This window comes from Podarcis cretensis (genome assembly GCF_951804945.1).
Source record: "Podarcis cretensis genome assembly, chromosome: 1".
In the NCBI taxonomy this organism is placed as follows: domain Eukaryota; kingdom Metazoa; phylum Chordata; class Lepidosauria; order Squamata; family Lacertidae; genus Podarcis; species Podarcis cretensis.
In genome coordinates, this window is record NC_137170.1 from 48,557,047 (window position 1) to 48,571,052 (window position 14,006).

Genomic DNA, 14,006 nt, shown 5'->3' on the forward strand with positions numbered 1-14,006 from the left:
CAGTCACCGTAGACCAGTGGTAGGGAATCTGCAGCCCTCTGGATTTTGCTGGGTTCCAACTCCCATCAGGCCCAGCCAATAGAGCCAGTTGTCAGGGAAGATGGAAACCGTAGTCCAGCAACATCTGCTACAGTCAGCTTTCCCAGCCTAACCTACTGCACACACACACACACACATAAAATAGTGGGAATTACCAATGTTTGCTCATTAGTCACATGTCTAGAATGGAAAATAATCCAGCGAATACAAAATTGGTATTCACAGTTGTGTTTCCTTTGCATTGAAATGAACAATGCAATGACACCATGATATGTGTAATTTACATAACTAATTATATAAGTTATGTAATTTTTCCATAGCATACAGTGAGATGAATAGTGTGGTTTTTAGTGGAAGGCGAACTACAGCAGAACAGAAAGAGTGCTGCATGTGACAAAATAGAGGCCAGAATGGTAAATGATGACTTCTTGCATGAAGGATAGGGGTGACATTGTTTTTTAATTGACTCATTAGCAGTATTTTCATGTAATTTAAATTAAAAATTGGATATTTCATGTACTCTGTTCTATCTTTCAAATGTTTCAGGCAGGGCCGGCCCTACATGACTGAGGTTACCACTTTAGGCAGCTGATTTGGGATGTCATGAAAAAACAGAAAATTGATAGTTACTTAATTTATCATTTTTGTATTTTTACTGCCAGAGAGCAGGAGAGGAGACTGGGGATTTCCTGTCGCAGTTGCCAAAATAACTTCACTGGCCTTGATTATTATATCCCTGGACTTTGGAGAGGGTTTGGCATCATTTGCTGCTGCACCTCAGGAAGCAAAATGTCCTCCTGATGCCAGGAGGAGAGGATGATCAGTGTGTGGAAACATGGACTGAGCATGCTAAGGAGTCTTTGTTCCTGGGATAAGCACAGGATTTCACATCCCGTAAAATACAGTAATATATTGCAAAAAGGCTAAACAGGAGTTCTCTTTTTAAACGGAAACTGAAATAAAGTCTAACAGCAATAAAGATTTCACTGGGCTAAAAATGAAAAACAAAACAGGCTCTGAATTTAGAAAGGCAGGGTGGAAGGGAAGGAAAACGAGGGGGCAAAATAAGTTGAAATGGGGACTCTTTGTGCAATATTTTCCTTGTTACTTAATTTGCTAATTGCCATCTGTTAAATTGCATATGTAGTTACATCAAGAGCCTCTGATCCCGTTTGGCCTCCTTTCTCAATTAATCACTGGCATGAGTGCAAAGTGAATGCAAAAGAATGCTCTGATGCTTTCGCTCCTGTGCCTCCTCTGGATTTTCATAAATGGCAAATCAAGATAGCATACTTGGAGAAAATGAGAGGTCCACTTACTGACTTTAACAGAAGTTAGCCCAAATGAAGTACTTAACGTCCTTAAAGAATGTGTCTATGGTACTTAATTCCCTATATACTTTGGGCTCCCAGGAGGCTTCCACCCCAAAGTTGTCAATGTTTCCCTTTTTTAAAGGGAAATTCCCTTATTCCGAATAGGATTCCTCACAAGAAAAGGGAAAAGTTGACAGCTATCCGCCCATGTTATGAATCAGAGTCACACCCTCTTTAGTGGCTCTGCAGTAGCAAGAGCTCCAAGAGCATTCAGTGGGTCCCTGTATTAGTTTAATGCAGGGGCAGCCCCAGATGTTGCTGAACAACTTCCATCAGCTCCAACCAGCATGCTCAGTGGTCAGGGATGATGGGAGATGTAGTTGAAGAACATCTGGAGGGAATCATGTTGGCTATGCTTTCAGCTTTAGCTACGTATCATATTCAGGACAGTTGTGCCTTGTGGTAAAGCAATGACTTGTCATTCCTGAATGTGTAGGAGTGCAAGCAGGGCTTTTTTTCAGCCAGAACTCACCTGAACTCGATTCTGACATCTCTCAGGTGGGCACCATTGCCATTATAAGAGAACAAGGGAGGCATTCATGCTAAGTTCCAGCACTTCTTTTTCTAGAAAAATAACACTGAGTGCAAGAAAGGAAGTTACCTTTATATTAAGGCACACGTTAGCTTTTATTAAGTTTCATATGTGACATGAGTAAACGGATGTCTGGGGTTTACAGTTATCATTTACACAGTGGTTGCACAGTATTTGCTTAGGAATATTTACTTGGGGATCTGCCTGTACATTATACACTGATGTCCTTGTCCTAATTACCGCTACTGTGTCCTTGTTATTAATATTTATTTAGTGCCATCGCTATTCATTGTGCTTTACAGCATAGGCAGGTGTCTGCTCCAGGACCTTATGTCTAAACTTTTGCAGAGAGGTAGCTGCAAGACAAGGCGAGAGAGGAAAGGGATAACAAGGTAAATATTAAACCTAGGAGGGTGCTTTCTTTCAAGTCAGGAGACTAGTCCATCCAGCACAGTGTTGTCTACAGCACCTTTCCCAACCTGGTGGCCTCCAGAAGTTGTTGGACTACAACTCCCATGACCAGGGCAGTAGTCAGGGATGATGGGAGTTGTGATCCAACAACATCTGGAAGACACCAGGTTGAGGAGGCCTAGTCTAGAGTGACTAGCAGAGGCTCTCTAGGGTTTCAGAAAGGAATCTGTTCCAGCCCCAGCTGGAGATGCCAGAGATTAAACCCAGGAGCATTGCATGAAATGTGTGTACTCTAGCACTATAAGTTATGACCCTTTCCAATGATGATGATGATGATGATGATGATGATGATGATGATATAGGGCATGGGTAGCTTTGGCAAAGGACTGGCTCATGTCCCAGCAAGTGTGAACAGGAAGAAGGAATTTGAATCAGTAGCCAGACTTGAGTAAATAATTATTTAACAGGACAGTGGGTAAATGCTAGTAAATGTTAACAATATTATTATTATTATTATTATTATTATTATTATTATTATTATTATTATTATTATATTTTCTAGTCTGCTTAATTTCTAGTTGTCTCTAGGTGGTATACAGTAGCCGTAACAAATACCATAGAGATAAAATCAGTTGAAAACTAACTATTGTGGTCGATGTGACTGTACTGAAGCCACCCGTAAGTCCCTTCCTGTTCACATCCTCCATGAGAGTATTCACTATTCCTGCCCTAAGGAGAATACAGTACAGTGTGACATTTGTACAGTACAGCAGTTGAAACAGTAGAGGAAGGAGAGAGAAGTTGTGTCAGAGATTAACAGCAAAAGATGAAGGCTGAAGGTTGTGTAAGGCACCAACTTGGATGGTTTTAAGAGACGATTAGAGAAATTCAGAGGATAAGGCTCTTGGTGACTACTAGCTTCCATGGCAGTACTCTGCCTTCACAACCAGAGGTTCTATTGCTTCTGAATGTCAGTTTTTGGAACATACAGGAGATGAGAGTGCTCTTAGGTCCTGCTTTTGGACTTCCGTCTGGCCACAGCGAGACCAGGGTGCTAGACTAGGTGGGCTGCTGGCCTGATAGAGACACAGGTGGTGCTGTGGTCTAAGCCACTGAGCCTCTTGGGCTTGCTGATTGGAAGGTCGGCGGTTCGAATCCCCACGATGGAGTGAGCTCCTGTTGCTCTGTCCCAGCTCCTGCCAACCTAGCAGTTCAAAAGCACGCCAGTGCAAGTAATAAATAGGTACCACTATGGTGGGAAGGTAAACGGCGTTTCTGTGTGCTCTGTTTTCCACCACGGTGTTTCATTGCACCAGAAGTGGTTTAGTCATGCTGGCCACATGACCTGGAAAGCTGTCTGTGGACAAACGCTGGCTCCCTCGGCTTGAAATTGAGATGAGCACCGCAACCCCATAGTCACCTTTGACTGGATGTAACTGTCCAGGGGTCCTTTACCTTTTACCTTACCGGTCTGATCCAGGAGGAATCTTCTTGTGATCTTAAGGTGTGTGTGCTCAAGCTGCAGTAGGGCATGAGAAACAGGGGGCTGAGCCAAAGGCTTCAAAAAAAGGTGGATTTTGAGCAGGTGTCCTTGGGAGCATACAGGGTGGCAACTTACAATAGGATGCTGTATTCCTAAGGGTAACTTCTGCCAAACCCCTCTAGTTCTTTGGCTTCTAGCATCTTAAACTGGAGAGCAAGGTTCACGATGAGCTGCGGTTTCTCCCACCCCAAGAGGCCGACAAAAATTACAGCAGCTATACTACTGGTGAATAATACATTAAAGTCATTACAAATCTTTCAATATTAATATTTTAACAGAAGCAAAGATCTTTATTTTATATGTATGGCTTGGTCTTGACCATGTCCCATTAATTACCATGCATCAACACAAAAGCATTTCCCAATAGCTCTAATTGAAACACTGGCCAATTTACTAATTAGCTTGAGAGTACAAGGGGAATACACAAAAGGAAATTGCTTTTTGTGTCAAGACTTCTTTCTCTTTCTGCCCACTGAGAGTGAAGTAGCGGCGGGAACTGTGCATGAAATAAGGAGGTTGGATGTTGTAGCTCAAAGCAGGAGAAATTTGCACAGAAACAAAGGTGGATTAACTGTAAGGTTAACTGCATTCTGTGGTGCCCTCTGAGGTCTGGGTGGGTTTATCCCGGGATCATTCAGTGACGCTGAATAGTGGGAGATTCGGGGCAGACAAATGAAAGCGCTTCTTCCCATAGCATATAGTTAAAACTGTGGAACAAGAGTTCCAACTTGGACAGCCTAAAAAAGGAATTAAACAAATTCATGGAGGTTAAGGTACTCAGTTACTACTGGTTAGTAAAGGTAAAGAGACCCCTGACCATTAGGTCCAGTCACGGACAACTCTGGAGTTGCGGCGCTCATCTCACTTTACTGGCCGAGGGAGCCGGCGTACAGCTTCCGGGTCATGTGGCCAGCATGACTAAGGCACTTCTGGTGATCCAGAGCAGTACATGGAAACGTCGTTTACCTTCCCGCCAGAGCGGTACCTATTTATCTACTTGCACTTTGACGTGCTTTCGAACTGCTAGGTTGGCAGGAGCAGGGACCGAGCAACGGGAGCTCACCCCGTCGTGGGGATTCGAACCACCGACTTTCTGATCGGCAAGTCCTATGCTCCGTGGTTTAACCCACAGCGCCACCTGTGCTTAGTAGCAGCTAGTAAATCCTCTGCCTCTGTAGCCAGAGGTGGTCATGTTTCTGAATGGCAATTGCTGGAGGCCACAGGAGGGGAGAAGGGTCTTATATGCTTGGGTCCTGCTTGCCACAGGCATTTGGTTGACCACTGTGAGAACAGGACGTTGAACCAAATGGGTCAGTGGCCTGTTCCAGCAGGTTCTTCTTATGTTCTTCTTATAACTGTATGCTACTTCCAGGATCTGAGGCTGAATACTGGTTGCTGGGGGGGAGGTCAAGAGGGGAGAGCAGGGGTGGCTGATTCATAAGGGTTAAAGGGTCCTGTTATGTTCCTGTTCCAAGACAAGGCTCTCTTAAGAATTCTCTACAGCTCAGGAATGATGCAGTCATGAAGAAGAGAGATGTTGTGGTTGCAGGACTTGGAAAAGAAGGTTTTGCTTTACAAGTGGTTTACAAGAAAGATTGAGGAAAGGGCATTATGAATTGACCTGAGAAATGGGAAGGGGAAAGAGAATACAGAGGAGGGAATACCAGCAAGAAGGTGGCTTCAGGTGAAAAATGATCTGAGTACAGATTTAACAGTAAATGCAGAACAGAAAGGGTAATTTCAGGATATCTTACAAGAGAAAGAAGTGGTAGGACCACAAGATTCTGGTAAGGAAGTGAAAGAAAAATTAACAGTTAGTTGGTGAGGGTTATCATTAGTCAAGTGTGAAACACAAGGAGCTGCCTTGCACTGAGCCACACCATTGTACCACCTAGCTCAGTAGTAACCTGACTGGCAGTAACTCTCCAGAGTTTCAGACAGGTGACATTCGCAATGCTTCCTAGAAATGCCAAGGATCAAGCCTGGGTCACTTTGCTGTGCAAAACATATTATCCCTGCCCAAGGAACTAAGGAGTTAGCAAGACCTTCTACAATGACAGAGAAATTTGGGGAGGAACACTGGTTAGAAACATAAAGAGAAGTAGACACCCTCACTGATTGCCACAGACTTATGGGGTCAGGCCCCTCAGTGTTTTTGGAAACATTTTGTATTAGACTCAAAGGAGGAAAGACAAAGTAGGAGAGCCAAGGGAACCTGGAGACCATCAGGAGGGAGGGAGACTGATAAGACGCAAAGAACTGGCAGTTTCTGGCATCTCTCCAATTAAAACAATGGCAGGTGTGTGTGTACTTCTGGCAGGGAAGAGCCTTGAGGCTACCATCTTGATACCCCTTTGGTGCTGGAGCTGAACGTAGGGCTAATAATGTGAGGAATGAGCCCAGACAAATAATTGCCTCCTGTGGGGTTGTGAAATGGACTCCTGAGAGTGCTGAGGAACAACTTTCATTTTAAAGTATTTGCAGTTCACTCATTGCACTTGCCAGTAAGACTTACCAAGTTTATGAGTATAAATAGAAAACTCTTTAAAATCAGCTCCCAGCCCTCCCACTGAAACCCAATTACTACTAAACCAAAACAATGTTTTTTCCACCGTTTCCCCCCTAGCTTAACACACAGTAGTACTGATTCCCAAATGGAGGTTCAAGAACCGTTAGTGGCTTCCTGAGCCTTCTTGGCGATCCCAAGCAAAGCTAAACTTGGTCAGATTGGGCCACAAGTAAAAAGTTTAGGATGCCTCAGAAAAAAGGAAATGCACAAGGTGCTAACCAAATTGATATGGTGGCCATCTCTAGGCCTACTGCGAGGTAAGGAAGGCAGAGATGCTCATTGAGCGATCATCAGGCAAGTTGTGCTATAGAAAGTGGAGGCATGTGCCAAATATGGATCATGTGTTGTAATTCGTCAGGGAGGGGCAGATTGGGGCAAGAGGACACACTTTCCAACTCCTAAGCATGTGAAACAGGTGCATCTTCTGCATTTGAAGCAAACGAAGAATTTGGTATTTAGTGTACTGTGGTGGTGCCAAATTTGTCTTTCTTGGCACACTTTTCTGGATCTCAAGCTCTTATCACCAAACTTAAAACCATGGAGAGTCCTGGTCTGAACAAAGACCTTGGATTCTTATCTCATTATACATGACAAAGCCATTTTTCACCTTCTCACCCCTTGCTTTTTCCTGTAAGACCTATTGCAGTCGTTAAGAGTCGTCAACAGGCTCATCACAGCTATCTGCCAATCACCCATTCCCACCACCCTTCTGAGTAATACCCCTCCCCACCTTCTCACTATATAGAAGGGTCTGGAAACTTCTGTTTCAGTGTATCTGAAGAAGTGTGCATGCACACGAAAGCTCATACCAAGAACTAACTTAGTTGGTCTTTAAGGTGCTACTGGAAGGAATTTTTTTTTTGTTTTGACTATGGCAGACCAACACGGCTACCTATCTGTAGCTAGCAACCCTGTTGACAAAAACACAAAAGCGAAACATCACACTTTTCGTTGTGTTATTTTATGTATCTGTTTATTCGCTAGGGTCCTTAACACTAGACCTTTCAGGATAAGCATCTCCTCTCTTTCTCCCCAACACTTCCTGCCTATGCACATGAAGAACATGTACCAGTGCATTTCCAGTGAGGTTCTGTGTAGAGCAGCAGGCAGCCTCTTCACTTCTCCAAAATCTTTCCTACTGTCGTGCCCACAGTTTTTCCCAATCATGCAGCCATGTTGGAAGCTCTCGACTCTGTTGGACGGCCTGGTTGTGGAACTATTACATATTTAATTCCTCTCCTAGTGCAGCTCTCCGTGAGGAACAAAGCCACTACACTCAGTTTTCCTGTCGCTTTCCGCAAAGGATTGATTAAAAAGCTACCACGACCAGACGAACACACAAGTTGATACTCTTCTTCAGATGTATTTCTCTTTGCACATATTAGCTGAGGCTGCCCCAGCTGCCTGGATGCAGAGAAAGGAGAGCAATCAGTGATGGATCACTCCTGAAGCCTTAAGGTCCCAGTGTGGCCTTGCAATGCTTTTGACTGCCATGCTAGTGTGTTGGATGGGCTATTTGCCGCTTTAGAAGTATCCAGTTGTGGAGGGACACCATGTCTGGTACACAACTGTCAGCTAGGGTGTGGGGAAGACAGAGAACATTACACAAAGTGCCCACCTGAGAGGCAGCTGGAATTCAGTGTTTGTGAGTGAGAGCCGCTCAGCCAATCCAAGTGCTCTTTGGATCTCTCGCTTTTCATTCAGGAGAATGCAGCTGTCAAACCTAGGTTGATAATTTCTCCTCTGCTAGAGTCCAGCTCAATTAATTTCAAAAGATTGTCATGACATTCTCATGGCAGAGTGTCACAGAGCCCCTTCTCTGTTGTTCTCTTCTTTTTTTGGTGCCTGCTTGTCACACCTTTTATATTAACATGACATCTTCACATTATGTTGTCTCTCTTTCTGGCTCTCCATCTCTGTACGCTGCTCTTTGGGAAGTGCCAGGCATGGGTGACCATGGTCTAAGGTAGCAGTGTTCTTTTTTTTATCAAATCAGGTATCACCGGTTTCTTTTTCATTTGCTTTTCCTTTTAACATGAAACATCATCATTGCGATTGAAGGCTAGACAGCAAAAAGCCCTGAGCAACTGCAATCAGAGCTGTTGACTCCAACTTGTTAGCGGGATTCATAATAGCATAAGAACTGTCCTGCTGGGTCAGACTAAGGTCCATCTAGTCCAGTATTTCCAATAGTTGCCAACCAGATGTCTTTGGGTGTGCTGTTTTCTGCCAGCATCCAGATGTATGTTGCCCTGTATATATGCAGAGACTGTATTTGGTTATTGTGACTAATCACTCCTAAGGATGGGCGAATTTGTCCATTCTGGTTTTTTCTCAGCTTCTAATTTTTCTATTCTTTGGTTCAGTTCTCTATATCTCCACATCAGTTTGCTAATTATTTATTTATTTATTTATTTATTTATTTATTTATTTTAGACTGAAAAAATTGTTTATTCATTCAGGCGCTGGACAGAGCACAAGTTCACAAACTCTGTTCTGTGGACCGCCACTGGTCTACAAGCTTCATTCAGGAGGTACATGGCATTGTCCACATTCACTTTTTCTATTGACTTTTATTTTTTATATATATATATAATTTTTATTATTTTCCAATTTTAAGACAAAACCACATACACACATCAACAAACAAAAACAAACACACAGATATAATTTCATAACCTCATTTTCATAAGCCTTCTTTCTCGGACTTCCCCATACCTCACCCTTTTTGCATCCATATTTTACAATTTTTCAGCAACCCTTTACTCCAATTAATTAAAACTTATTATCTTTCTCAATTTCATCTTATTTCAACTAACAATTTCCGCTGCAATTCTGTATCTTCCTTTCCCTTGACATTTTAGCACTCATCAATATTGTAACAGTTCTTAAGATAAGCTTTGAACTTCTTCCAATCTTCCTCCACCATCTCTTTCTCTTGGTCACGGATTCTGCCAGTCATTTCTGCCAATCCCATAAAGTCAATCACTTTCGTCTGCCATTCTTCCAGTGTGGGGAGTTCTTGTGTCTTCCAATACTTTGCTAGAAGGATCCTTGCTGCTGTAGTGCTGTAATTATTTATTTTTTTAAATTATAATTCCTTAGGAAAATTCATGGAGATGTTGGTGCAAATTTCTCCCAATTATACACATTTTTGCACAACCATTTTCAACAATGCAATGCCTTTTTCTATGTTCTTTTTCAATAACACGTTCGTTTTATGAACAGTTTACCCTACCGTATGCCTTTTTGTACTCATTACATGGCTTAACAACTGCTTTGCAAAATTCGGAGAAGGGCACATTTCAATAGATGGCATGCTGTTTTGGGAAGTGTAAATTAGTTAGACTTGCCTTTGAATATGAACTGAACTGAATTTCTCTTCCATCCCTCGGGAAAAAACCCAGGTTTGCAGAAGTACCGTATTTTCTGTGTATAAGACATGGGGTTTTTTCCTAAAAAGTAATGTCAAAAATTAGGGGGCGTCTTATACACAAATACATCTCCCCCATTTTCTTAAATCTAAGTCCCCCCAAATAGGGGGCGTCTTATACATGGGGGCGTCTTACAGACGGAAAAATACGGTACATTAAGGAAACATGTAAAGCCCCTGAAATGACTCAGTAGTCTAGATCAATTGGAAAAGAAGAGTGGAAAGTTGGTGGTGAGGAACAGAATGGCATGTTGGAGGAGGGCATGGCTGACTGGAACCCTGAAAAGGAATACTTCTATTAGGAGATAAGAATACCCTGCAGTGTTTTGTTGCAGGTCACTCTGCACTGAATATAGTGCTGACTATAAGTGCTGAGGAGAAGTATAGAATCATAGAATTGTAGGGTTAGAAGACACCATGTGGGTCATCTAGTCCAATCCCCTGCAGTACAGGAATCTCAAGCATGCACGAGAAACTGCATACAAAAATATGTTTATTAGGAGAAAGTTTCACGAGGACTTTGTTTTTTTAAAAGTTGCAAACTGATATGGAAGTATGGTGAAATGAACTTAAGGTTGGATAAATGACAAACTGAGAGGATCTGAAAATATTCACACATCCTTAAGTTATCCCCATCATCCTTATACTTTTCCTCTTGTTCCTCCAAAACAGGTGGTCCTGTTTTGTCTCAGCACTCACCACCCAAGTTTGGTATTAGAGGGTGATGGGTGGGGTAGGAATCCAACCTTTCTATACTGTTTATTCATCTGTTACACAGGAAGGTCAATAAATTAGTGGAAAGAGTAGGCTGTTTTTCATTCGGTACTTTATCTTGTGCTGCAAGTTGGTGATTGCTAGCATTTAGATTAGTATTTTATATATAATAGACTACTGAAGCTGCCACCAAGTGATAAATCTTCACACATTCCATTTTGTTTTTCTTGATAATTGCAACAGTCTCTTGTAAATTTGAACACATGAAGCCACCATCTTTTTTGTTTTTATTCTTCTTCTGATTATCTTGGATCAGGTCTTCAGCACATTGTATTTGATCATAGTAACCCAACAAAAATATGAAAGATGCAATGAAATGCTGCTTAAACAGAGTTGATCTTACCTCAGTTTTGGATTCACAACCAGTATTGTGGGAGCAAAACATTTCATAACATTCGCTTGCATTTGTTCCTTGTTACCCTTGGCGGGACGCGGATGGCACTGTGGGTAAAACCTCAGTGCCTAGGACTTGCCGATCGTATGGTCGGCGGTTCGAATCCCCGCGGGGGGGTGAGCTCCCGTCTTTCGGTCCCAGCTCCTGCCCACCTAGCAGTTCGAAAGCACTCTTAAGTGCAAGTAGATAAATAGGGACCGCTTTATAGTGGGAAGGTAAACGGCGTTTCTATGTGCTGCGCTGGTGCTGGCTCGCCAGCTGCAGCTTCGTCACGCTGGCCACGTGACCCAGAAGTGTCTTCGGACAGCGCCGGCTCACGGCCTCTAGAACGAGATGAGCACGCAACCCTAGAGTCGGACACGACTGGCCCGTACGGGCAGGGGTACCTTTACCTTTACCTTTACCCTTGCCTCACGTAACCCACCCCCATCTCAATTCCAACTTGAAGCTCCTTGAGGCAGAGACGAGGCTTTTGCTTATCTGTCAAGCTCCAACACTGTATACTGTGCTTTGTAAGTGAGGAAATAAGAGCATGCCTGTTGCCCACATGAGTCAGGTAAAGGGTGGGGTTGGAGTTCAGTAATATTTAAGGTGACATATTCTTATTGATGCATTCCAGTCTCAATGAAATTTATTTTGAAAGTGGGAGTTTCTCAAGGGATAAATTTCAGCCCTAAGATAGATTCCAAGACAGCACCATTCATCTGTTTACTAGCTGGCAGCATGCCACAGATAGATGATAGATAGATAGATAGGTAGATGATAGATAGATGATAGATAGATAGATAGATAGATAGATAGATAGATAGATAGATAGATGATAGATAGATATGCAGTGCTTTTTTCTGGGGGTACGCATGGGTACGTATACCCCTAAACATTTTGTGAATCTAAGTTTGGCCTCACTGAGGGGCAGTATTTCAATATGAGTAGGAAAATGAGAGTACCCCTAAACTTTTTTAAAAAAGAAAAAAAGCACTGTTTATATGTAAGGCACCTTCTGCTTCACATTGAGTGTTTGCAAATTCAACATAACATACAGGATGAGAAAATCTTGGGGTCATTAATGACTAAATAAGGTGACAGGACCTTTTTTGGTTTGCAACAAGGAGGAAACCATCCATTTCCCGGGTTTGTTATCCAATTCAAATAGTTGTTTTTCAAACAGTTTAAAACACAGTCTTCCCCAGCAGTTCTGTCTGTGACTGATGGTAGTTGTAGTTCAAAACATCTGGAAAGTACCAGATTGGGGGAGACTGATTTAGAGCTTGATGGATGAGCATCTGCCCCTGAAGAAGGAATTCAAAGGCTATTGGTAGCGTTTCCACAGAGATTTTACTAACTTTCCTGAATCAAATTGTTACCTTTATGTTGGACTTTAATGTTGGGAGGAACTTCTGAATATTTTGGTTATCTACCCAAATCAAAGCAGCTTTGCTTCCCCTTCCCCCCACTTTTCCTACTTCCTTAGTGGTGATTTTCATATTTTGCAGCCAGGTTCTTTCCTTCCTCAGTTCCCCAGTGAAGCGCTGTCTTGTTACCATCATAATAATTTGCTTAAGGTTTGCTGTTGCAAGTTAGGAAAGCAGTTGCTTTAGAAGTCCTCAGGATAAGTTTTGAAACTGTTTCAAGACCATCAGATGTGAAGAACTAGAGTTTTTGGTTATTTGCAAAACAGGCTTGGAAATAGAAGTAACAACAGAGCAAGGGATGGCTGACATGCAATAGTGTGCCTTTAATATTTGAAAATAGTGGTGGTTGCTTGCATGACAGATCATTTCCCCCCTGCATACCCTCCCTTTAATTTGTCATGTAGTTCCCCCAAGTATCTGGAGCAGATTTGGAGAGGGCATGGGGTACACATGGGGGGGGTAGGAGGAAATCTACCATTATTTACTTTTACTTTATTAATGTCAAAATAAATATGTTGCCTTCATCATTTTAGGCACTCACTAACCCACACAGAGAACTGGAAGAGAGTACACCAATGCAGGCTTCATCTGAAGTGCAAATGGTAGATTTGGGGAGGACTGGTTTTTGCTGCAAAGAGAGAAAGAGTTAAAAACTTCCCCGCCCACCCCATCGTTCTGAGACTACTCTGGTTTTCCTGTAATTGCTATTTTACATTATGAGAAATGTGCACATCAATTGCATTCATGCAATTAATGTCATGTCTAGTTTGGCCCTGAGTCACATTCAACAGATCTAGTTAATGAAGTAACACTGTCTGCCATTACTGTCTTAACACAACATGCACTTTACAGGGGTATGAGTGTTTGCTTTTAAAATAAAGAAAAATCAAAGATATACTGTAATTTAAAGGCCAACTATGAGGATCTATATGCCAAGGAACAGGTGTGATTTCTTACAGATTTTTAGCGTTAATAGAGTTCTAACATTTTTCTCCTACTGACACCTTTCTTATACTGACACTTTTATACAAACAAACTTTGGTGTGGAATGCCCCGATCTTATAATATTTTCAGAATCTTTGCTTACTTGGTTTTAAAAAACAGAACAAAATTTAAAAAGTGTTAAAATGAATAGTGTTTTGTAACCTTGATGCAAAATAATTTTTTTTCATTTCTAGCCAACTGAATTGTGTCATAAATTTCTGAAATGTTCCATTTTAAAAATGTAGTGGGTTGTTAAAAATTACCTTTCCATTTGCGATATGCTATTTAATTTTTTAACTCAGAGTTAACAATGCATCTTAAATGTCCTGTTTGAGTTGCCTAAGTTAACCCTTGTGTATGTGGTGGGCAAATGCCTTCTGATATGACTCCTATGACAACAAGGTTTTAGATGTAAATAGAGGGCTTAGCATATGAGTTCGTTTTGCAAAAAGAACAAAATTTAGCACTGTGTGGCCAGCGTCTGGTGCCAATGTTCTGCCAGACTAGCTAGCTGCCCAGCAAAAGGTTTAAATCTCTACTGT

General features: G+C 42.1%; 1 protein-coding gene across 3 annotated transcripts in view; it reads left to right on the plus strand.

The window, feature by feature from the left end:
• SLC8A3 (solute carrier family 8 member A3) overlaps window positions 1-14,006 on the plus strand; it is a 164,902-nt gene that overhangs the window by 117,139 nt on the left and 33,757 nt on the right. The gene's annotated exons all lie outside the window — the stretch shown is intronic.